Raw genomic sequence first — 22,874 nt, 5'->3', positions numbered from 1 at the left:
ATGGTAAACATTCTGGGAAGAATGCGTTATAAACAAGTAAGGTGACAGGGAGCTGTCTGCCTGTGTTTTGTAATGAAAAAACAAAGTTGATAAGTATTGTTGAGACAAACCTTCCCCTCCCCAATAACAGTTTTTCAAAATACAACCCAAATTCACCGCTTGACTATACAGGTTTTGAAATGTATTCTAGAGCTTTGCTCAGTTGGCACACTTAAACTTTTCTTTTGTGCATTACAAATGTCTACATTTTTGATGTATATTAGTTTCCTTTGAGAACTTAATTCCAGATGTGTGTACATGGAGTAATTATAGCACGCGGCATAATGCTTTCTTGTCTGAATAACATCAGGGAAATAGTCAAACAGCTTCCTGTTAAGCTAGTACCCTAAAAGGTTGCTGCATGTGTAATTTGTACTTCAGCAAGTCATGCATGAAGACTGAATGATATTGGCCCAAGATGATAACTATCTATGTAGCCAGTAATGCTTATATCACATCTAAGAGACTAGCAAAAACAACAAGGAAATTGAAATATATCAACACATAGCAGCGAATAAGCAAACCTCTCAACGACCGTTGTGTCATAATGTTCTGCATTACGCATGGGGTCATGCTATTGTCAATGAATCTGCAAACAGTCTGAAACCCTAAGTCCACACCACCGCCTGTGTCCAATTTCTAACCCACACTCCACATCGGCATATTCATGAGTGAACATCAGAGACAAAGTGTTGCCAGGTTAAGTGTTACTTCTGAGCTTTTAAAACGTCTGAGGCTATACTCAGTATGGCAAAGTGAAAATACGACATCTTGTTTGAAGTTGAAAATCGCAATCTAGGTGCTTGGCTCCTGAAAGAGTGGCTAACTAGTGGTGTCAAGTGAAGCAGTGATTTGATTCCCCCTCTAGCACAGGGCCCTGATATGTTGCTGGCAAGGAGGTGGAGAAAGCTGACTGATATAAATTCACACTCAAATTACAATAAATTCTCTCAGCTATTCGGGGGCAGTTGGCTGCCCTTTTTATCCAGAGGAACGTGAACAATTTTTGAACATTAAAAGCTGCTATTTTTAGCGCAGGCCTTTATTTTATTTGCAACAAGACTAACAAAGAATGCTTTCTGGATTGCAAAGGGCAACTAATTATATTTGTTGTCCTGCCATTTAAAGCACAATTTCCATGTTTTCTTTCATTGCCGATTTATTTTAATTATGATTACAGGGGAAATACTTAATGCAATTAAGCAACAGCATAATCATGCAACCAATTCATAACATGAAAGTTATGATTGTTTTTTCTCTGAAAGCAAAGTGGAGACCATGTAAAAAGGTCTGCTTGAAGTCTGAGAACACAATCATGAGACACATAAGACAAAGAATTAACATTTTTAATCTGCTCACTTCAAAGGATGATTGACTGTCAAGTCCTAATGCTTTTGCAGCAGCATTTATCTCCCCTAAATTTTCTTTCAGCCGCAGTACTGTAGTGCATCAGTTTGCATTTTGCTTCGAGGAGCACGAAAGGTAAAGGAAAGAGTGATATTTTAACAACACAAAACAAATGGATGCATTAGGAAATTATATATTAAAAATAAACCACAGGGGATAGAGCATCTTCCTGGCAAATTACCTAAAAAGCAGCACAATTATGTTGTGAAAAAAAAGAAAAGAAAAGAAAATGGATGCTGCAATGGAACTGAAATGAAAAGCTTTGCAACCAGCAGTCTCCAAATTAAGCTGTAACAAAGGGTGGGCACATCCACTGTGTAAGAAATGCAGACTCGCTGTTTCAAATTAAAATCTGGCTTAGTCCCCCTTGATCAAGAATGTGGGTTTCAAAACAAGAAGCACAGAACCACAATAAATATTACGCTAAACAGAGAAGGGGACCCTCTTACATGCCTGATTGTTTAAATGTTATTCGAAAGACTGAATACAAGCTCCGTATATACACTGAATATACGACAATGGTTAGCAGGGACATATTGGTGGCCTGCTCTATTTTTTTCTGCTTCCCTTTCTTTCTTTCATTTTTTTCAGCACGTCATTTAACAGATGTGATCAAGGGCCTCTGCTGAACCATGATGCGATTCACAGCATATTTCAAATAGACAAGCATTGTGGCACGAATGGAATGTGCGAGAGTCATCACGAAAACCTAAAGAGTTAGCTAATTAATTAAATGAGTTTGCTTTACAAATAATTGTACTGCATGTCCTTATACATATCTAAAAATAAATAAAACCAACTTACTCACTCTGTGGAGAATATTGATTGGTTGTTTATTATATGCTTTATTTTCCTAGATGCAGGTGAACTGTATAGTCACAATGTTCCATGTACAACGACTTGTTTGTTCCAGGTTATATATAATTTTCTGATGTCCCCACCTATTACAGAGTAAAAGAGAAAATGCAAGTGAACAAAAGGAGCCAAGAGAAAAAAAACAAGAAAACTTTACTATGGTGCCGTTAGATTTTTTTTTTTTAATGCTCTTACTCAGGCATCAATATGTCTTGGTGTATTCCTTCTTAAAGAAAGGCAGTTAAAATTGCCAGGTCTGAAATATTCATACACATTAACGTTGCAAAATATCACATCTGGTCGTGCGTAAAAGACACTTAACTGCATATTCATTGGAGGGCCCGAAACATGCAAAGAACTTTGCTTTAGCCATGCAGGAAAACTTTCAATACTAGGGTCAAATGGGAGCAGGTCATGTGAAAGTGGCATTATCAAATTTCTGATATTTTCATGATCGTCTCTGAATGTCAGGTTACACACTATGGCAAAACTGTTTGCTTAATAATATTATTCTCTACCTAAACTGCAATTCCAGCAACACAAAGAAATGTACATGAGGACAGTACTTACTTGTTCAACACTTCAGAAGCAGGGAGACTGTTTCTAAGAACAATACTAAAATAAAATAATTAAAACCCAAAATAAAAAAATAAAAAATTGAAGGCAACTCATTCAGGATTGAGACAGGATTCATTGTTTTTAAAAATTTTTACATAATAGAGTTACAAGGGTAAAAATGTATAGTTTTCATGTTTTAATCTGGATTTTAATAGGTTCATATGCTTTCGATTAATTCTCGTGCTCCTTCTAAAAGTTATTTGCAACCTTTTCACCTTTCAGCTGGAGTTTCGCTGCTTGTGTATGTATTGACAACATTTTTATTCCGCTTACTTCAATTAGTTTGGGACATTACACATGAAGCATTACTACTACTTATTCCAAGAATATACAATTTCAGCACTGTTCAGCCAATTTTAACAACAACCTCCCACTGAAACTTCAGAAGAAAATAATAGAGCGAGTGCTGAAGTCACTGTAAGTGACTAGAGATCAAAGGCCATCTTTCACTAGAGTTTATTTTGGTTTAGCTTAGGTTTGCTTTGTTGGCTAATGCCTATAAATGTAGCAGGAGTCAACCACAGTGCAAAACTATATTAAAACCAACATGTTAATACTATGAAAACATTTTTACCTCACAGTAAGAAAAAAGCAGCCAAAATGAAACATTTTTCAGTGGATCAAAAATTAATTAAAACAATGGCATGAAAGGTGGATTACCCCTAATTTCTTGTACAATTTTTAATTTAATAAAAGCAAACAATGTACTCAGATGTTGACCCCCCAACCCCCTCCCTCACCAATTTGTTAATGAATGTATGCATAATTGTCTAAATTGAAAATGTTTGCCTTGCTTGTAATTAATGGCTGCCCATTCAAAATAAAGGATAATCAGTTTAAAGTAATGGCCAATTCGATTTTGATATTGTGCTCACCATCCCTGTGCAAAAAATTGAAAGTTCATTTCTGAAAATTGAGAATGTTTTAAAGGATGGTGCTTTAATGACAATCTCCCACTGAGAGAAAAGAAAGTAGGTGTTTGAGAATATGTACCACATTCCAGTCTGTCTTAATAATAACTGGCATCAAACATGTTTTTTCTATTAGTTTTTCAGTCTCATCCTTTTTATTAATGTTGGCAATGTTCATCAAATCACACAGCTCATCTTTCACCTATAAATAAGGCAGTATCAAAAACACTCGGCAGAGCAATTAATTAAAATGGTAGTTTATTAAATAAGGAAACCTTACATTTGGCTTCCAATTATTCTCTTCTCAAATATCTATTTGCATATTCCTGCTTACTCTAACAAAGCCAAAATATACAGACCATAGCAAATACATTTTATAATGTTGAATTAAATTGCCTGACAATGCCTCATTCTAAATCTTCTCCTCTTGGCCTGTATTTACATTTAGTTTTTACACAACATTATTGTTTCCCATGTGCAAGAAGACCCCTGCCTAGAAAGTGAAGAACTATTATTTGGACAGGTTTCAAAATGGTTTATAAATGCTGATGGAATGCCATTTTTACTGAAAAAACAGGATGCTTACAATATAATAAAAATTCTAAAGACTTATTCTAAAGAATATGTAATTTGTAAATGTTTTAATCTGGGCTTCTTCTACACCACATTGGCAGGAATGTCATAATTATTATATACAATAACTGGCAGTTGATTGATGTATGCTTTAAAGAGGTCTTAACCATAAGAGTTGACCCAGGGGAGAGTCTGGTTGCCCTGAAACCAAAGCAAAACAAAACTTTTGTAATGGCATAAAAATATGCTACTTAATTAAAATGTTGAGACATAAACTTTATCAGCAGTCACAGACCAAGATGCCTTCCCAAACAGTAGGAAATAGCCAAACAGACTATTTTGGACATGTTATCTTTGTTAATTTGTTTTCTTTTAGAAGACATTAAAAAAATGTTTTCAGTTTAATGAAATTGTTCTAGAAACGTTTTGATCGAATGTTTGAAGTTGTAGTTTGTCTGTGTTGAAAGACTTACAGTCCCCAAGGAGTTCATGGTTTTGAGGTAATATTGAAATATATTCAACTCCTGAATTTTGCAGTCATTGTAAAACAGGGAGATTAGTTACCTGGCACAATAGTGATCATATTTGCTCCTTTTATTACTAGTGAGACAAAGGTAATTCATTCAAGGTAATGGTGTTACAGTGTGATCCTATATTTAATCTTAAAAGACCATAAGCTGCAGTTGTGGATGCTACTTATAAAAACTAAATCTGCTTTAATTGAAATGTTGAAATGTTCTTCATGTTCTTCATGACATTGACTGTAAATATAGTTTTGGGACATGTATTTAAATACATTTAAATGCACATTAAATTATGATTGTGTTTCAGATGCCCTTTTTAATTACTATTGATAGAATTAATAATAAAATGACCTGAAAAAAGTGCTTTCAGAATCATACATTGGTGTCTTGCCGAGAATTAACGTACATATAATATAGAATGGCATGAAAAGGCTTGGTGTACATGATCAGCTAATGAATAGAATAGGCCTTATTAACGAAAGGCAAATTAAACACATTTGACAGTCTTGAGTCAGTCATGCACTGGCTACTGCACTAACAGTTTTCCTTTTCTCTTTATTGTACCCTTTCGTATCAGGCATGTATTCAGGATGTGAGTCCCATTTGTTTTTAATTTAATTAAAAAGTAATCCGTCGGCATTAGTAATATGAATAGGTGCTCAAGAGCTCATTTTCTACTCCAAGGTTTGATTGCCTGCTGACCTTGTAAGTTATAGTTGATTTGTAATGTGCAATGTTTAAATGGACAGAAATGTGCTTAGCATAGGATCGCATTCCATTTCTCTGACACATGACAGCCCGGGTCCTTTTCCATTTCAAACCCGAAAACCAACATGAGGTCAATTACAAAGATTGATTGTTTAATAATAGCGTTATGTTCTATGCCGCGGCCATGCAATTACAGTGCATTTATGAGCGTGGCTTAATCAAGAAAAACAGCAGTTAATAAGGTGTCCTTTGTGAAGCTCTATGAAGTAACACAGGAAGAGTAGGAACTCTAGGGCCACAGCATTCCTGCAACAATACAGGGTATGTTAACTGTCTGCCCCTTCAGCTTGTTACTCAAAAGTCAGGAGGGCAGGGAGACAAACAGGGAATAAAACTAAGTGAATAAGACAAACAACTCCCCCACACACACACACATGCACACGCACACACCCACACACACACACACACACACACGCACAACGTAATCTATGCTGAATTGGATTCTTTCAATGCAGAAATGGTAAATAAGTGGCTACAGAAGGGAATGGTTCCCATGATTGTTGAGATCCAAGTAGGTAAGAGAGCTTGCAATCAGAACAACCTTAACTAGCTGTTCTTTAATGGTTACATGATACTGTTCTACATAATTACACCCGGTGCCTGTGTTAGCAGCTCATACAGTATGAAACACTTTCAGGAAAAGAAGAAGCAGTAATAATTAAAGGAGAAGAAACATTAAAATGGCAAATCCCCTTACTTACAATATATGCAAATGTAATTGGTCACGTGACAGCAGGTGATCCACTAGGCCTACAGAGTTTGACCAAATTAAAATTATCCAACCCCAACCATAAAGGAATTACCCAGTTTTCCAATAAATTACATCCTGCTGCATAAGCATTTGTGACACAACCTGCATGATGCTCCAAGGTAGTATTGACTGCAGTGCTTGTGCATGCTCTGTTCTGTGATTGGTGTTGTGCTGCTCATCCAAACAAACTTTAAATTATTATACTAGTTATGCTAAGTTATTATATTATGTTAGTTTAGCAAAGCTCTACCCATACGCAAGACGCAAAACACCTTCCATTCATGACTCATGTATTGTGTGAAATACAAATCCCTTCCAGTACAGTCAGCGTACTGACCTAATCCCTAATCTTGAACAGGCAAGCAGTTCCATCACTTCAACCCCATAATACACACACACGCACACACACTATGAAGCACATAGATTTATTTGCTAAACACATTTTGTACACTAACTAACCTCATGGCACATTCTACTGCATTAACCACATTAAAATGAGCCGTCTTGGCATAAGGATAGCATTATTATAGTCATTTTTCAGATGCTTAGAGAAACTAAGACATACGCCTTATATGTTCACCACAGCAGCCACAGTATAGGACCATTATTTTACAATCGCATCCCAAGGACCGAGCAGGAGGAGGGTCTGTAACAATAAGTTCTCTATGTTTTGCTAATTTTAAGATGGTAGGGTTCTCTACACTGCTGTAAATATGAGACTATAGATTTGTTGCTACAAAAGTAGCAGTTGTACCTAGTCAGCAGTGGCAAATTTCACTGACATAATTAATCAAAATACAGAAAACGTATAAATAGCATAGGTACAACTGAAGAAAAACAGGAAGTCACACTAAGATAAGACAGTTTAGATTGCACCAATTACCTGTGTCTGAACTTGAACTCGGTTCAGTCAACTGGACTCTTTATAGTTTAACCCAGGGTTACTCAGTGTTCAACAACCTCCATAAAAATAACACTGATATGTATATAACATTTATAAAAATGAATCGCCAAATACCATTTTTCCAAACAAAAGGTGTAAATACTTTCAACTAAAACTGTATTCCATGCAGTAAACAGGTGTAACTGTAAGGAGATGTCTTTTTTACATACTACCCTGTCAGGATAATTTTAAAAATAAAACAAAAAGATAAAATACATCTGAACCCTATGCACAGCAACATGAAACCTTGATTTTTCTTGATTTGTAGAAGGTTGTGCTAATTATAGCAATCGTTTTAATAAACTGTGTCAAATAACAGAAACATTTCGAAGCCTTTAGTGAGAAACACATTTTCACTATATTTAACACTTAAAAGTCTTAATATTGACAGCAAGACCCAGGTGCCTTTTCTTTGCTTTCTACAGTTAGTCTTGTTAGGTGTTGGCAGAAGTAGAAATAATCACCTTTAAATACTCAACTACAATGGAAGAAAATTCACAGTTTTATAATCAACAAGGGCAACCAAATCAACAACAGCAAAAGACTGGCTTGCATCATAAATGTAAAAAAGGAATTTCAATGTCATGTTCTTCAAAGCTAGTGGCAGACAAACAGGCTCCAAAAATCAAAACAAAACAAAATTAAAAAGCAATATAAAAATAAACATATTTACTTGGTTATTGAACCTACTGATAACATTCAGCTGTCAGTGACAGGGGTTATGAGCAGTTTATTAAAATCAATATATAGGAAAATGTCTGCTTACAAAATCAATGGCTATCTCTTGCAAAATGGCAAAAGTTAAAAAACGAGGCGGGTTGTCAAAAGCCTACAGGAAGTCTGGGTTGTTCTTTTATTTAGTTTCTTTCTTTTACCATTATAATAATTAACTATACCAACAGCAAGAGCAATATATTTGTAAAATACAACCATTGCAAAGAATAGATACAATTGAAATTTAAAAGCCTTTTATAAAAAAACAACAATTCTTACATAACAATAGTTGAGTTAATAAACACTTATGAGCTCAGTATGATAAAACCATATGCTGTGGTCGTCATATCACTTGAAAGCTTGATGTTAATCATGGTGTATAATCTCGGGGGTAATTTGGGGACTTTCTGAAAATTAGATGTTTATATCTTGGCAAGAAAGCATGTGGCTTAAGGCCTTAAAGGTGTAGGAATGCCAATTACAAAAAAGTGTTAAATAGTGTGAAAAACAAATGACCCTACAATTTGTAGAAAAAGTGTGGAAATCTTCATGGAGGTATGTTTGGACTCTATTGACTTTTAAATCAATAGTTAATACTACTACTACTAAGAATAATTATAATAGTAAAATAATCAGGGTTCCAGAATGACTCGTGAAGAAGATGATGATGAAGATGAAGAAGGAATTTCTAGGATGGCACTACAGTATATCTGACTACCATCTCTTTTAACCAACCCACCTTTTGAACAAAATGACACCCAACCAATGGAAGCAACGGGCAAAGGACCTCAAGTCCTTGACGTGAAAAACAGCATTAAGTCTGTGTTCCATGCTGTATGATTTTAGATCTATTTAATCAATAACGAGCTCCTTCAGTCAGTTGGAGCAGCTTGCTCTAAACTGGTCGACAGGTGGGGGCAAAAAAAAAAAAAAACTTTAAGGCATGAATGTTTGCTGTCAGGAAAGACATCACATAACACTTAATTTCCCAGTGAAAACGGGTTCTAATACATCAAACTAGCTAGACTGTCTTTGAAAAGAGCTGGCCCACATGATGAAAACAAAAAGCAATCATTGCTGGGAAAAAATGAATGTTTACAGTGACGTCCTTACAGGAAACCAGAAAACGAACACACAAGAACACACCTATAATCTCCCTTGTGCCACTGCAAATGCCAAATCTTAGAAATTAGAAGTTCCACCAGGGTAAAATAAAGAGTATTTGTATTGCCATTGCACAGCTACACCCACTGCTTGGCCAAAGACATGCACTCAAGCCAGGATTCACAACCACCTGCCCAACAAATGACAAAATTGAAATTGCATCCATTTATGGGGGCTTCAATAGATTTCTCCACTCCACCCAGGGAATTTGGAACTTTGGGAACCAATCAGGAGCCTATGTTAAAAGATTTAATTTAATTATTTAATTAATTTTGAAGACCAAACCTTTTCTAACAGAGGCTGTGCCAATCATACATATCAAAACATGCCACATTCCCACAGATCATGCTATATTGCTTTAGATTCCAAGTACACCATTCAGAGCCTTGGTAAAGAAAAAACAACAATACAAAAAGATGTCTTATTTTCCATGTACAAGGCACATTGTGTGTGTGTGTGTGTGTGTGTGTGTGTGTGTGTGTGTGATGTGTATATATGGACATAGCAGAGCATTCTGAAATGGAAGTGTACTGCGACTGAACATGTTTATTTAGACTAATGAAAGCAATTTATTTTTCGGCTCCATTGTTTCTCAGAGCAGAGTATCTGATTCCTGCTTTCAGCAATAGTTAAAAACATCAAACTACTGGATTTCTGCCTGTGAATGCATCAAACAATCCCCCTCTCTTCTGTATCTATACTCTACAGACAGGAGCCACAGGGGGCATCCAGGATTTCTTTGCTTTTTGCTTTAAGGCAATTTTTCTACCTTTTTTATTTTAGAAGAACACATATGACAAATTCAGTACAATCCATTGGAAGGTAAACAATTTCCCAAAATAGCACCCAGCATAACACACTCAGTGTACACTGAATTCATCTCTGCATCATAAAAGCAATGATCCCGTTCCCATAACAAGAGACCAGATGAAACAACAATACAGTATGTCAACTGTTTATCTTGAAATTAAGCTGACTCAGCATATACTGGTTCCTTTTAATTATGTTCCACTCAGAAGTTCTATTTTCCCCCCATTGTTATTTCAGTATCCCAAATTAGCGGTCAACCGTTTACTTTTTGATGCAGCATTCTCACTCCCTGTGCAGAGAGTGAGATGATCTTGGAGGAAGGACTTTGTCTATGTCAAAGGCGGTCAGGAAAAGTTTGCGAAGTCTATTAGAGCAGGAGAGTGAGAGAGAGAGAGAGAGGGAGAGGGAGAGAGAGAGGGAGAGAGAGGGAGAACAAGAGCCGTAAGTGCCAGCACAAAACATTGTATGATTACACAGTCCCCATATGACTGTTGCACAGCCGTCTGAATGTTACAAGCCGATGAAGGAAGTGCTGATCTCTGTTTAGCGTGGACACAAGGCATATAAAGAGTGTGAGGCAATGTACGCCCTTCCATTGTAGGGTAACTCTTCAAGTCTGAGTGGACAGGCATACCTCAATGATTTCTCACAGACATGTACAAGTTCTACACAATTTCCAGATTACCAAAACAGGGCAGATGGCTTTTACAACAAGCCAGCAATCTCACCCAACATGGCAGAGACCACACCTATAAGGAATCGAATCTGTATGTCTACCATAATGTTACCTCTTACCACTTAATCTTTGGAAGCCTGAGGAGTTTCTTTCCCTGCAAAGAAATGGTCAATCCAGGAGAATCATTTGGACATAGTGGAGTGCATACCTGTGTCTTTAAAGTTTCATTAAAATACTATACGCAAGCACAGCAAATGTGATTTGATTCTAGGGGCACAGGCTGATGGCATAACTGGAGTGTGACACAATGTGCATCAGTTTGTGAACGAGGAAGCACATTTGAAAGCTTTCATAAGAAGACTCAGAGTTCTAATTTCTGGAAATTCACTACTGGATCCTCAAGAAACAAAGAGTCACTGCTGATCAAAATGTCTTTCATCATTATATTTCCATGTGGGAAAAGCTAATTATATGCAATTATACTTGTATACAATAAATTAGTACAGCTTTAGCATTATTAATTAACATAGCCTTTTACAAGATGCATCGCAGCTCCAAACTAGATCAGTTGTAATAAAGGATGCAGCTTCATTCTTGCAAACCATAAATTCTGTCAACCAATCTTTGGCAGCAGGCAAGGAAAAATAATGGGTTTTTATGACTTTTTAACTATAGCTATATCATTATAAATACATTAAGACATTCTTTAATATTTAAAAGGATCACTGTATTTCAAGTCACTTTTAGCAAGAGTTCATTTTCACAGATCAGACATTAATTATTATTATTATTTTACTTTCTTACATTGTAAAATCTAGATGACCAGTAAACACATATGAACATTTTAAAATTATCTTTTAATGTGAGTGAAAAAAACAAAAACAGAATAGGTACAGAATAAGCTTAATGCTTTGCCCTGACATTTTTTTCTTAACTTGTTTCCTTTGAACATCTCAGAGTGCAGGGCAATGGTCTGGGCTGGACATGTGACTGGAGACTTTTGGGGCAATCAAAATTCTTTAAGGCCAACATTAATTAAGTCAATGCCTTCTCAGTTGGTTCTGATTTTAAAGCGTATAGAACTACTTAACCCTGGGCTTAAAAAATCATACAAAGGTCAAGAAGGAATTAAGGGAAATGTGATTTATCAAACCGAGTGAAGGTAAAGCCCTTGATAACCATTTGTGCCAGCCCTAATTGCTTCCCATTTATAGAAAAATACAAGAAAATATAATAAAAGGCATAAAATACAACACAGACAATAAACCAATCTGATGTGTACCTAATTAATCACAGTTTGCCTGAGGCATTTTGAGGAAAAATTATCTAATTTCAGAAGCCGGCCTAGAATTGTCTATAATGATCTTGCGGTAGAGCCCGCAAATGTGTTTTTGCTTATTTTGTGTCAAGTCAGGAGACCTGGCAAAACATCACAAAGTGCAGATAACCTATTAGGAGCGGTCCAGGCACTGGTAAAGTCCTTCTGAAGGCCTGCTTCAATTAGCTTTCTCTGTGATACCCAAAATATATATCTCATAAGTATCAAACATGAGCAAACGGTGTCTGAAAGAATTAAATCCATGTGTTGCTGGGTGCATTTGCTTAAAACAGAAACATTTTAGTTTTAGTAGGCCATTAGTATACTACAGAAACGTAGTATTTCAGTTAGACATTTCCTCATCCAATCCACATCCCGTAAGATATAAAAACAGAAACACTGTGACCTAGGAGTCTACGTGGACTCCTCACTTTCTCCATCCAAACAATGTGGGGAAGCAACAAAAAAGGCAAACAGGATGTTAGGGTATATTGTCAAAAGTGTAGAATTGAGAACAAGGGCAGTGATGTTCAGACTGTACAATGCACTAGTTAGAGCTCATCTGGATACTGTGGACAGTTCTGGGCTCCACAGTTCAAGAAAGATATCGCTGCTCTAGAGGCAGTTCAGAGGAGAGCAACCAGACTTATTCCAGGTCTGAAGGGAATGTCCTACTGAGAGACTGAGGAACTGAACCTTTTCACCCTGGAACAGAGGAGACTACATGGGGACTTGATTGAAGTCTTCAAAATCATGAAGGGCATCGACCACATCAAACCAGAGGAGCTTTTCCAGATCAGCAGGGATTCACACACCCGGGGACACAAATGGAAATTGGGCTTCAAGGCATTCAAAATGGAAAACAGCAGACACTTCTTCACACAGAGAGGCGTCACAATCTGGAACAAACTACCCAACAATGTGGTAGATGCTGAAAATTTGGGAACATTTAAAAATAGGCTGGATAGGATCCTTGGATCACTCAGTTATTAATGGACATCAAACGACCACGATGGGTCGAATGGCCTCCTCTCGTTTGTAAACTTTCTAATGCTCTTATGTTCTTATCAAAATAGGGCCATTTCATAGCACTTTGAATTGGGTGGTGGCATAGTCTTCCCCAGGCCTTTTAAGCTGAGGAGCTATAATTTGAAATGCACGATTACCAAGGTGCTATAATTTTCAATTGCTCTATAAATATTGTACCAATGCCCTTACATTTCAAGAATTTGAAGAAATATTGCCATTTTCAAGATTTCGAAACCTGGGCTGCCATTTTGGTATGTACAAAAGCCAATCTCGAATGTATGCTTCTGATTGGCTGACGAGCAAATTGCAATTTCCAATAATACCCATATTCGTGCCATCCCCGCCCCACACTTCTGATTGGCTGACGAGCAATTCATAATCTCCGATTATACCCAAAGTACCTTTCATTATACCACATGAAAAGTACCTGAAAGATACCATCAGTCAATTAATTACAAATATCAAAAATCTGCTAACTTGTTTCTCTCCACTAATATCCAAACAATCCTTCTACCTGTCAAGTCTTCCTTCATGGGAAAGTCAAAATTTCATGGCAGCTGCTATTCATCTGTTTTTATTCAACTGATGTGCAAGTGCCTACAACAGGAATTGAATTCAAAAGGAAAATTTTTTTGTATAAAGCAAAATGACTAAAGTGTTAAGCTACTTGCTGACCTAACCAACAATTTTTGCGGTAGAGTTGCCCCATCTCTAGTTCTAGATGGAAAAAAGAAAGGAAGAAAATCTAAACATGGGGCACTCACCGGAATCCAGAATCTTCCTACTAGTGCTATATGGAAGCAGAGGACGCAGAAGAGTGGGACACCAGTTGAGGTTCACAAAATGTACAGTGAATATGTGATCTCATCTCTGACAAGGCTCAGTTGGCAGGAAAATCCCAGAGCTCTCCCTGGAAAGAAAGGCACTGCAAGCGAAGAGCTCCTGAAATGAGGATTATTCAACAGCCTTGTACTGAGAAGCAGCTGGAGTCCAATGGTAAAGATGGCAAGCATGGCCTCTAATTTCCCTCTGCCTTGCATGTGCAACCCACTGGTATGTAATCTCACCATGTCAGGGATGCGCTTGAGCATCTATAAAGTGCCTAAGGGAATGCAACCAGCACTGATTATGGCCCGTTTCTCTATTTCCTGGCTGTTTTATGTTGCTGACTGTTAATCAATGCATGCAAACATCTCCAGCCAGCATATCCCTCAGAAGGGATGGCTCTGTGCAGGTCGAATCTCTTACAAGCACACAAAACACTCAGAAGCCATTTATGGGGCTTTAAATTAGCTGAGATCTGTGTTAAAGAATCCATAATCAAATTTCTACAATATTTTAGATCAGCAGTCCGGCCCAGCACAATTTTCATCACATTTAAGTCTAATTAGGTCAGCTTTGTTTGGCTCTTTCTTTCCTGTTGCTTTCTATTGATTTCATATTGATCTTGATGTACAGTTGAAATAGGTCTAGCTACTTAACCTTTTACCCCCCCCCCCTTTAATTCCAAACAATTACACGTTACAGTTAAACTGCAAGACTGTAACTTGGGGCTTCTTTAGATGGGGCCGATAAACTGGATTCCATCTCAGTACACTGCCGTTACTCAACCGCATTTACAATACAGCCATCAAATGTCACATGGAGGATGAATACCGGCTGCTGAATTCTGGGTAGCCCAATGCTTTCCACAGATATTGCGTGCATATGCATGTGAAGATCAGCATGGAAACTGCATAAAACACTTTAAGTATTGAATACCTTAAGGATTACATACAGCAGCATTTCCCTTAGGTTGTGTAGTGACTTTAAGGAGTTAGGATTCTCCGCGCAGGCACCCAGCAACTCAAGGAACACCTGAAGGGGTGGACTGGACTGATAGCAACAAAGTGAGGATCTTGTTATGGGACCTGTTTCAGTGTGAGCAGCCGACTGGGCAGCAAACACACCCTGGAAGCCATCTTGCCAGCTTAATACTCTTCTTTTAAAGATGTGATGCTGTTGCCCCAGGCACATTTCAAGGATAATTATATCACTGATTTGTTTTTTCAGATTGCAGTTATGTACATTGTGTCTTGGCTTTACAATATATAAATTATTATTACAGACCTGTTTGACCCTCTTCTCTGCAGTCCCATTCACACAGAAACTTATGCAGCCTTTTTCATAGCATTTTGTTGCCGGCAAGGTCTGTGTGAATGGGTTTATGCCAGCATTTCGACACCAGCAATTTTCCACATCGGGACCTAGTCTAAATGCCAGCATTTTTGCAGCAACACATCTGTGTGAATGGAGCAGGATTAGGAATGCTGGTATATGACGCATCAAGTCCTTGCATTGTTGACGTAGTGCGTTAGCTAACTGGTGTAACCAATCAGAATAGGGGCACGTTTTTGCGTTTTGACCACATAAGCCACCTTTGACCAAGAACTTGTGAACGTGACAGGAAAATGGACAGGGTCGTTAGAAATGGCGGAGATTGAAAATAATGTATTTGCAGCAATTCTAAATGTTATTGATGAACCAACAGGTTGATGATGTATACAATGCTAACTATTGTCACACATATGTGTTCCAAAAAATTGGAAGAAGTTTTTTTTTAAATATTATATCGGATTTTGAAAGGCCATTTCTGAGAATGGACCTTGCTTAGTCCCTTTGCTATTGCAGGATTTAGTGGCAAATTTACTGTATTCAGTCAGTACAGTTCGAGCAAACATAACTGGGCCATCTAGGTTATAAGTGTGCAATGAGATTAAGATATAAAGTCCCCCCCAATGCTGTTTATAAAGGTACTAGAAATTGTTTAATTGCAGCTGCAGTAGACAGTACAGATTAGGAAACTACGGGCTGGTTTCACAGACCTGGATTAACACCAGTCATGGACTGCTCGATGTTATTATAGGTAGAGTATTTCTAGACTAGCACTAATCAAAGGTCTGTGAAACCAGCCACGTCTTTATATTCAAGATTTCTTGAGCCCCGTAATGATTCCTTTCAAGAAAAGCGAAATACAAGATATTGAGAGGATCCAACGCAGACTGATACAAGAGATCATCTTTGCTTATATCAATCTGTGCACAGTTAAAACATAAATAAGATTCCAGTATGAATGTTTTAATTTTAACAATAGCACATCTACACGGTGTGCATTAAAAATCCACCATTTCAGCATTAATTCTGTGTCGAGGTTCTGTCTAACAGGAGGATCGGAGCTGTGAAGTTAGTGCATTATGTGCACACTGATGCATATGGAATGTGTAATAAGCACGGAGGGCATATTGATGTGTTTAAACCCACAGGGATCATGTTTTAAAGAGCGAAGACATTCTTAGCTCATAATAAACATAACCTCTTAGCACAGTTTGTTCAATTTTACCCTGTGATGATACAGAGGATGAATTTCAGTCTATGATTACTGGTTTTGTCTTCTTAGAGATCTCATGTAAAGCTAATAAATGTCATAGGTACATAATCCACTACAATGTTATGAAAAACTATCCCCTCTGTTAAGTTATTTCACCATCTTTCCCCCAGGGCTGGATATTTTATATTGATGAAGGCATTAAGAAGGGATGATTTGACTGGAGAAACACCTATATTAGATGAAGATGTGAAAGATGAATTCAATTCTAATTTAAACAGCACAGCAAAGACCCACATCTCACACACAATGAGGCAGGGAGCAAAAACTGCTGTACTATTGAATTTTACTTCCCTGGCAGAATACTCACAACCAGTAATGGCATTTTGTGTGACACCCAGAAAAAATTAAATTGCTCATTATTTATATTTTCCTTTTTAAGGCAGTTTTTTAGCCAATAAATCAATAATTTGCTCCTCTCAATAAATAAAATTGACTGTTATTTTTATGCACATATTGTGGCCCATCAATACAGAATTGGACAACCGATACCTCAGAATCAAGTTTTTCTCAGAAGACTTCCACAACATTTTAAGATTTAAAGGTGGCAGTGTGGAGCAGTGGTCATGGCTTGGGATGCTAGAGTAGAGAGTTGTGGGTTCAATCCCCGGGTGGGGGACACTGCTGTTTTATCCTTGAGCAATGTACCTTACCTACATTGCTCCAGTAAATGCCCAGCTGTGTAAATGGGTACACATACAAAAATAATGTGATATGTTGTAACAATTGTAAGTCACCCTGGATAAGGGTGTCTGCTAAGAAATCACATAATATACTCTTCAGACACTATGGACAGGTTTCACAGACCCATATTAGTACTAGTCCTATACTAAACAATGTTATTTAGATAGGGTAATCCAAGACTAGAGTTAAACTAAGGCTATGAAACCACTCAGGTTGAATTACATTTCTGTTCCAACTGGAGTGATTTAGCATTCCATTTTCCTTGCTGCATGTATAGATTAGTAACAGTGGATACTGGGATGGAGAAGGTTGAACTGAATCATCAAAGGAAAATCAGTCCGCTGTTTAACAGGCTGTGCAGCACAGTTTCATATCCCGCAGCAAAGCTGCAGTTATGGACAAGTCTATGTGGTTGAGTCATTAAAGTCCAATAAAATTCTACAACATCAACAACAACAACTGAAAACACACAGAAGAAAATCAAAAACATTCAATGCTTCATAAATGGTTTGAGTGCAATTTAAAGCGATTCTGTAACAGATACATCCAAGCATTGAAACTGACAAGCGCCTGATGTTAATGAGCAGAAGACAAACTGTTCAAGAAATACACGTCCTCAAATAAATGTGCTGTAGACAAACATAACGCCAATTGACATACTGTACATAAACACAGTATAGGCAGATAAACACATACCTGTTCCACAAATAGGCTTCAATATGTGAGCAATACACAGGGGGAAAGGGGAAATCAAGAAGTGGGGCCTGCAAACAAGGGATCCAGAGTTCGCTGGGTGGCTGATTAATGACAGTTGGCATTTTTTAATATTTGCGGTTGTCTGTTACACAGAATGCCTCTCTGGTCTGAGGTTCAATTAATTCAGATTGATTGATGAAGGCCAGCATGCCTGACCCAGATGGCTGGGTTTTGGTTGCAGGACGGAAGTGACATTGCCATCCGTCTACGTGGCATTTAAGATGAATACGGCTGGGTAGCCCACTACTTTACACACAAAGGTAAGGGGATTAATCACTGTGCATCATGGAAAAGGCCAGAAAGCAGAAAAGGGCTGGGCAGGTGCTCCATTTTGACTTCTAATTTATAAGGGCTGAAGACAATCCCCATGCAACACAGAGGTTAAGACACCTGATAACACCACAGCAACATACTTTATAGCATCGGACCAAAGCCTAATAAAAATACATTTCCAAGTAATTTCTATGGCTACCAGGTAGGGCCAATGTGTCATACATGACAATGGAGTACCGATTTTCCCCTCCAAAGGCAGAAATCAAGACATTCCAGTCTGTCTGTCGTCTTTGACATTGCACAAATTGGACGGGCAAACAATCTCAGGAGAGTGGTCAGACCCCAATCCCATTCATAGAACCTATAAATAGATGGCTCAGATGCTACTTTCCCAGCATTCCTTGTTTCACATCCCAAACTCCATCTTTGCAGCACCCTGCCTAGCTAATCCACAGTGTGGGGGGGTGGGGTTCCAATAACTCGTCCACCAGGCCATCATTCCCCCTCAGCCAAGCAAGTTCTTACCAAATCTAAAGACATAATTACATTCCATCCATACAAGTCATATAAGGTTTGGGCCAAAACTCCTGAACTATAAATACAGTGTACGGAATGTGTGCAATTAGCATATGATTTCAATGAGGTAGGAAGTTATGCAATCCACGTGCTTTTCAGGTAGTCTAAAGCAGGCTGGATTTCAAAACAGGTCAATCAGTGAAGAAGATGGGAGTGTGACTGACACAGCACTGAGCACCAAGAGGTCATCAGACATTCACTCATTGCATTGCTTAGGGATGTGCTTTCCTCTGTTCCCCCCACTGTTCTTGCCATCCTGAGCATTACACTTTGAAGGATTTATTCATTTTAGCATCCTGGCCCTGACAAGACCACCAACCTGACCTAGTATTTCTCCCTCAGCCTACCCGGCAGCAAGACATAATATTTCCACTCACCTGCTCCTCACCAAACTCATTGGCTGCATTGTGTTCCACCTGGTTAATCCACACTTCAGAGCTATGGTATTAAACTAATGGAGAGTGGCAAACCTAACAAGAAACCCATCTTTATTTGACTACCAACACAAAGATAATAAAAACAGACATGACCTAAAGACCTTGTTGCACACACTTATTGCCAAGCAGTAAGATGTAAAGCCTGTAAGAATGTATTTTCTTTCAAAGGAAAAAAATAATGCTGATATTTATTTTAGTATGAATTAAGAAAAAACTTGACAGAGATCAAAAGAAAATGAATGGCACTCAAAGCATTTAAATTTATATTTTCAATTTACTGCAGAACGTTTCCGAAAAGCACTAACAAATTGTCAGCAATTATTAGAACAAGTAAGTAAGAATATTGGAGTGTTTGGTATTTCTTAAAAGCTGAAGCTATTGCTTAATATAAAGTTTTCAAAACATTAATGTTTCCATTGAAACTGTAAGATCCTTTACAGTAGGTCTTGCTTGTTTCATGCATCTCAATAACTGGGAATGAACTAAAAATATACTCACCATGAGGCATTTCAATCCCAACTGACAGACGTCAATGAAGAATGACAAATTACAAAACAGACCATTGGCATCATGAAAATGCCCTGAAATTGTATATACCATGTGAACATCAACAAATTCACATTGTACCATTGTTGATTGCAGAAAGGTGGGGATGGGAGGATATAGTAGCTATGATGAATGGTAGAGGCACTATGTAAAGGTTACTGAATATTTTATGAATCGTGTTTAAAATTAGCAATTGCCTGAAAGGAAGACTTTGTGGAAGAGAATTAAAAAAAAAAAAAAAAAAAAATCACACATGAAAATATACTGTACAGTACAAGCCCAAGTTCTTTTGAAATTGTTTATGTGGGAATAGATCCCTATGGCCAGATAATCGCAAGGTTTCTGAGATCCCTATGGAGAAAAGGCTTTGTTAAGCTTTCCTTGTTTGCAATAGCCCTAGTGATATAGCCTCACAGGCTTGTGAACAGAAGTGTAATTTTCTGGATGGATGATGCCATGAAAACAGACAATTATCAGGCAGTCAGTAAGGTCTCCCAGGGTTATGGTTCTAGTCAGATTATTTGTTTTATATAGTTTTTGAAGCATAAGCTTTAAAGTTAAACAGCCCTGGGGTTTTTCTTCTTCGTATATTGAATGGACCAGTTTTTAGATAATTTAATTGGCTATTGTTGGATGTTTGCAGACACTTATTAAATGCTTGGTATTTACAAAGGTATATCTAACATAAAAATTAATTAATTTGGATTTTCTTTTTTGGGGTCATGTTCAAAGCACACGAACTGGAAAGAGCAGTGTCTGTGGCCTAGCAAGAACTTCAAGGCAATTGTCAAGACTAGATATTAGTACAGTACACATACAATTCCAACAAAGAGTAAGGGTCACAAGTCAAGCATGTTCCTGTTGCATTGCGTTATTCCTGATGATACTCAATTTACCTTTGCACAGACTGAACAAAAACATCCACACAGACACGATCCTTTCCTTAATGACCAAGCTAAAACTCATCAGGTCATTGGTTGGAACAGACATTGATATTATTCCTGTTAGTGTTGTTATCATGGATTGAGTACCATACAAATGAATAAATAGGTAAAACACACTATATATATATATAAGAATATACTTACATAAAAACTATATAGATATATGCGTTTGAGCACTAAGTGGCCTGCTTGAGGTTATATATTTGCCAAACAATTCCAGATTGTTTGGGACAAATAAGTACAATTTGTAGTTTCAGTGCTTTCTGAAATATCTCATTAAGCAGACACTTCCACACTGCGTTAAATGCTCCTATACTGTCACTTTAAATAAAATCTTAGCTTTTGCATCTAAATTATTGCACTTAATTTCCAATAATGCAACTTAGACTGATTTTTCCCTCATGCTTTATAAAGTCACTAGTGCTTGCTATATTGTAAATGCATTTTAATACACTTTTGATTAACTGAGTAGCATCGCACAACCTCTTGATTCTACTGCATTCTCAGGGGTATTCAAAGCATGACTTCTTTGGTCACTTCACCGTTTTAGTAATGAATACTGAAGTTGCTTTTAACTGCAGAGACAGATTATTTATTTATATTTAACGCTGATCTTGTTGAAATCTTGGACTGATTGCGCTTACCTTTCTTGTCAGCATGTTTGACTGGAGTTCTTCAAGCAAAACCTGACCTTTTTCAATAAGATTAGTCTCTCTCTGGTTTAGAAAGAAAAGAGAACAAAAAAAAAAAACATTAATTCTGTTTGTTGGAATAATTTTAATTCAGCGTAAAAATAAAACTTACATAAAAGGCAAGTGAGATGGAGAAATGTTGTTAGTATACATACAGTTTGTGTTTTATACCCTACGCTGCAGTGGAAATATATGGCAATAAGAAACACAAAATGAAACATTTACTTATATGACCTATTTCACAAAACAGCATCTAGAACAATTTACATTTTATATTTGAACTCAATGAACATTTCCCCCAAATTATGAGCAATGTTAAATAATTCACACAACCACTATCACTTAAATAAATTAATTTAAGTAAGCGGTATTCTTCATAAACACAATTGCTGTGAAACTTTGTCATGCGGAGAATATTACATTTATTTTGAGCAAAAGTATGTCTGAGGAACAAACCTGAACCCTATCTGATCCAGGAGTCTATTGTAGTTTGCCAGTCAGCTGATGAGAGTCTAAACTCTTTCCTTACAACAGGGGCTGGTGTGGGCATTCAATAAAATGCAATTAAGTTAAATCAAGGGTTCAATTAAACAATTGAGAACTCAGTTGGAATGAAAACTAGCAGGGTAGGGGTGGCTCCAGGACTGGTTTGGGAACCACTGTGTTAAACAGGATGCCAATAGCAAGCAATTAAAACATATGGAGTCTCAAATGGAGTCATATAGACATTTCGCAATACTCTGCTCCTATGGTTTGCTGATGGAAAAGTTTGATTACCAAAGCTTTCAGGATAATTTCTTTTTTTTTAAAATGTATTGCTTTGTAGGGAGCTGCTGGAATACTACTACTACACGAAAATTCACTCGTTTATTACAGATTTTTTGCTCTCTTCGCTTGTTTGTTTGTTTTATTTATGAAACATCGCAAACAGCTTCAGTGTCTCTTGTAGTTTTGGCGATTTACATTATTCATTTTAGTTAACATATCAAATATGGAACGACAACAGCTGTACCTTATTATTACAAAGTATTTCACGTGTTACAATAGATGAAGCGTTTCTGATTTAATTTGGTTTTAGATTGCTTTCACAGGAGAGGCATGATTGACACCCCAGTGTCCAGGATGTGTTAATTAATCACAGACCTTTGTCTTTAGGTTTTCAGAAGACAGCTCTTTCAGAAGTGTTCATCATCATCATCATCATCATTGTTATTATTATTAGTTGCAGTTGTATTTATTACATATATGAAAACCATTAATTTATATTAAATATTCCAAAACCATCACAGAAACTTCATTTCAGACATTACTAATTTACTTTTAAAGGCATTTGAATGCAGTATGTATATGCTTAAATGACATGAAATGAGTAATGTTAAAAAACAAACAATGACTGAGATCCATTTATGTTTATTTATGTTAATGGGAGTCCAAAATAAATA

At 37.1% G+C, this 22,874-nt stretch overlaps 1 long non-coding RNA gene across 1 annotated transcript in view; it reads right to left on the bottom strand.

The window, feature by feature from the left end:
• The window catches only part of LOC136751797 (uncharacterized), a 44,982-nt gene extending 23,021 nt beyond the window's left edge, over window positions 1-21,961 (bottom strand). The window contains exons 1-2 of the long non-coding RNA XR_010817074.1: window positions 21,889-21,961; window positions 21,385-21,456 (exon numbers count right to left, since the gene is read on the bottom strand). This is a non-coding gene — a long non-coding RNA (uncharacterized LOC136751797). The remainder of the gene's footprint in view (window positions 1-21,384; window positions 21,457-21,888) is intronic.
• Between the last annotated feature and the right edge of the window lie 913 nt (window positions 21,962-22,874).

This window comes from Amia ocellicauda, chromosome 6 (genome assembly GCF_036373705.1).
Source record: "Amia ocellicauda isolate fAmiCal2 chromosome 6, fAmiCal2.hap1, whole genome shotgun sequence".
In the NCBI taxonomy this organism is placed as follows: Eukaryota; Metazoa; Chordata; class Actinopteri; order Amiiformes; family Amiidae; genus Amia; species Amia ocellicauda.
This window is presented reverse-complemented; position numbering and strand designations above follow the sequence as displayed.